Below are 4029 nucleotides of genomic sequence, written 5' to 3' on the forward strand. Positions count from 1 at the left end.
AGAATGGAATCATGAAAGACTCTTACAATAATTTAGAACACAGGTGACTAAAGTCAGAACCAGGAAGAATGTTGTGTAAGTGGAGAGGAGGAGGAATATATGCACTCAGAATTGATAAGACTAGACAAATGATTGACTGTGGGTAGCAGATTAGTGAAAAATTCAATTAAAAAAACCCCAAACCCCCAAAATCTACATACAACCCCCCAAAAACCCAAACTTTTAAAAATCATCTCTTATAGGAAAATAAGAGGAAAAGCCTAAGCATATGGAAGTCTGGAGACAGGTTGAAATTAGTGTTTGATTGATGGGAGGAAATTGATATACTTTATTTTTTTCAAATTATACATTCTGTTGAGAACTTATATTAAAAAATTGAAGAAAAAAGCATGTAATGAATAATGTTGCTTATAACAGGCAATTTTTCATTTAAAAAATGACTTTCACTTATAAAATACCTATAGTTTGGAACCTCCCTTATAATACTATTCACTGTAGAGTGAAATTTAGGAAAAAGAGAATCTATTTTGGGCATTTCAAAGGGTTTTTAGTTGTGGATAGATTAAATATAACTCATCATTTCACCTCAAATGAAAGAAAAGTTATAGTGGGGGATTCAAAATTTTCCATCTATATTTATATATGAAATCATTTTTTAGGCTAGAAAAAAGAATGGTTAGAACATGATGAGTTAAGTCAGAATTTAAACTACATTATGTAGTTTATGTTTTACATTTCAAACTACTATACGAATACTAAGGAGTAGACCTAAGAATATTGAAATCTTAATTGATAACATATTTAATAGACAACTCTTTCCCACATTTGTGTTTATTAAAAACCAACATCATAAACAAAACCTGCACAAAAAATATCCTGACTTTAGAGGAATTGCATAACTGTACTCATGGAAGAAATTATCGTCTGGGCCCCCCTCTTCCTCTGCCACGACCATGGCCTCATCCTCTACCTTGACCTCGGTCTCTTCCTGCAACAGCTTCCCTTTTCTTAGATTTCACCTTTGGTTCAACATCCACAAGTAAAGTATCCAGAGGTAAGCTGTCTGGGAGGATGAAGTACCGAATATTATTTCCTCGTATACTCAGTGTTTCCAACTGTACAGGCTCTCTGTTCTTGAGGGTCATTTTCATAGCTTTAAGATGCATATTCATACTGATATCCACACCTGTGATTGTTCCACGTACTTGTGTTCCATTCTTCAATTCAATGGTTACAGTTTCATGACTCAACTTCATCAAAAATCTCACAAGTTTCTTCCTTCACGGTGCCGTCAACCTCTCAGTCTGATAGGCTGCAAAACCCGAAATTAATATACTGTATCAAAAGTATTAGTACCCAAACAACCATCCAGAGACCAGAAAGAGGTCCGAGAAGCTGTGCGGTGGTCCAAGAATCAGCATAGTGGCCCATGAATCAGGCGGCTCAGAGATAGCCTGACATCATCATCATCTCATCATTTATCATAGTTACCATTTATAGAAAGTGCTTTAAAGTTTGCAACTATTTGAATTAAATTATCTCATTTGATCCTCCCAACAACTCTGGGAGGCAAATGTTATCATTATTTATTTTTATAGATCAGGAAACTGAGACATAGAGAATTGTAGTGACTTGCCCTGGATCACATTCTTGGTCAGTGTTTGAGGGAGAATTTGAATTCATATCTTCCTGACTCCAGACAGCTAGGGAATATGGGGTAGAACACAAATGTCCCTGAGGCAGGAAGATCTGAGTTAAAATTTGGTTAGATACTTAGTAGCTATGTGATTCAGGGCAAGTCTCTTAATCCTGTTTGCCTCAGTTTCTTCATTTGTAAAATGAGCTGGAGAAGGAAATGGCAAGCATTTCAGCATCTTTGCCAAGAAAATTCCAATTAGGTTCACAGAGTCAGATACAACTGAAAATGACTGAACAATCACACATTGATTTTAAGTCATGTGTTCTATCTACCTCAGTGGCATAATATAATTTAGAGTCAGAGAACCCACATCTGCTATTAGGTGAATATTTTTTCTTTCCTGGCCTCAGTTTCTTCACCTGTAAAATGATGGGGTTGGTTGTACTAGATGACATCTGTGGCCTCTTCTAACTCTTGATTGATGATCCTAAGACATCACTTAATCTGTTTGGTTTCAATTTCATAAATTGTAAAAGGAGGTGTCTAGATAAAGTGATCTCCAAGGTCCCTTCTGTTTCTAAATTTCCATGCTTCTGATGAATGGAAATGCATCCCAAAGGCAGTGAGTTAGTTGTCTGCCGGGCCGTGAGTAAAATATTCTTGGCAAATCACGCTCTGCACTTAGTGGCTTTCACCCAAGGATCTTAAAACATTTTCTAGACGTCAACATATTGATCTATTCAATGCTCTTGTGAGGTAGGTGGCTTGTTATAGCTGGCAAGTTAATATGGTCCCTGCTTGGCCATAACACCACTAAAAATAATAATGTTGTACTTTATATTTTAACAAGTGCTTTCTTCAAAACATTTCTGTGAGGTCGGTAATTTGAGCATTATTATTAACCTCTTTTTCTCTTTCTTCTATTTTCTTCCCTACTCTCCTCCTCCCCCCCACCCCCATTTAGAGATAAGATCTGAAAAGTATGGAGTGACTCTCCAAGGTCATACAATGAGTTTAAGTATTACAAACAGGACTTCAGTCCTGGTTTTCTAGCTTTAGGTCTAGTACTTTCCCCCAATGAAGCCTGAAGGTCACTGAATCACTTAAGAAGAGTGGCAGGGCAGGTCTAGTGCAAGATTAGGGTGAGATCTCTGTTTCTTGGACAGTAAGAGGACAGGATGCCATTAACCTTGTCAGTTTTATGGTCTCATAATAGGCTTATCCTGGACTTTCTTTTTATCACATGATTTTGATTCCAGGGACAAAAAAATGGTTGTAAATAGTTGTTTACTCTCAAAAACCCTTAATAAGGACACAAAGGGAGCAATATAAGTTTGCATTTTTGTCTCTTTGGAAAGATGTCATCATTCCCTTTCTGTTCCTGCTATTGGAAAGGACCCCCTTTTCATTTTTGGCCCTTTCCTTATCCTCTTGCCTCTCATTCTCCTCCCTGCCAAAGCAAAACTATAAAAGATTATTTGTATCTTTGGAATTTTTGGTTGCCCTTTTCTGTATCCTTTGCTATCCTGGGTCCCCAAGGGTCATGGGTTCTGTCTCATCCTGTCTCTTCCCCTCCCCACCAAAAGAGGAAACAAAGGAACTCACTCCCTAGATAGCATCAGACATGCTCTTTTACTCTCTTACATCAATAAAGATTAATGGATTTACATTACCCAGAGGTATCTGTATTTTAACAGAGCTTTATGTCAAAAAAAAAAAAACCCAAAACAGATCTCCTTTCAAGGAATCTCAGAAATCCTCTAGTCTATGCTGAGAGAGTTTTGGGTGGGGTGAGGAAGGGAGTTGGGAGTAAGTTAAATAGGTTAGAATGTCAAAGACCTGAGATGTTTGAATTGTGATTTTGCTGGGAACACTTACTCAAATCTGGGGAACTCTATCACCTTCCTTTCATTGGTGGGATTTCCCTGACAACTTGCTCCTGGATGTGGAATTCCTTTCAACCCAACATATGATCTTTTCTGGGGAAAGAAAATGACTATCCAACTTGCCTGCTCTCACACTGGGGTAACATTCAATGGAAATGAATATTACAGTATAGGAGTATATTTGGTTTCAAATCATTTTGCAAAGCTTATAAAAGGCCAACATACATTACTCCTTTTTACTCTTGTTATATAATAACTCTAAAGCCCCAGTCTTTGGATTTTATCTAGGAAAGATATCTCTTTCCAGAAAGGGGCTCCATCCTTCCTAGACCCTTATTCTATATTTGCAAATATTAAAGTACAGCATATATTAGAATTTCTGTTGGTCAAGATGGTTATTATCACATATTAAAAAATTTAGGCATAAAATATAATCATTAAGGGGGAAAACCAGTACTTAAAAATTCCCAGGTGACTTTTTAAATAGCCTGATGATGTTTTTTA

The 4029-nt window shown here is 36.9% G+C and overlaps 1 pseudogene; it reads right to left on the minus strand.

Moving 5' to 3' along the window:
* Nucleotides 1-867: 867 nt before the first annotated feature.
* Nucleotides 868-1256, minus strand: LOC141511045 (small nuclear ribonucleoprotein Sm D1 pseudogene; annotated as a pseudogene).
* Nucleotides 1257-4029: the final 2773 nt, after the last annotated feature.

Source organism: Macrotis lagotis, chromosome 2 (genome assembly GCF_037893015.1).
Source record: "Macrotis lagotis isolate mMagLag1 chromosome 2, bilby.v1.9.chrom.fasta, whole genome shotgun sequence".
Lineage (NCBI taxonomy): Eukaryota > Metazoa > Chordata > Mammalia > Peramelemorphia > Peramelidae > Macrotis > Macrotis lagotis.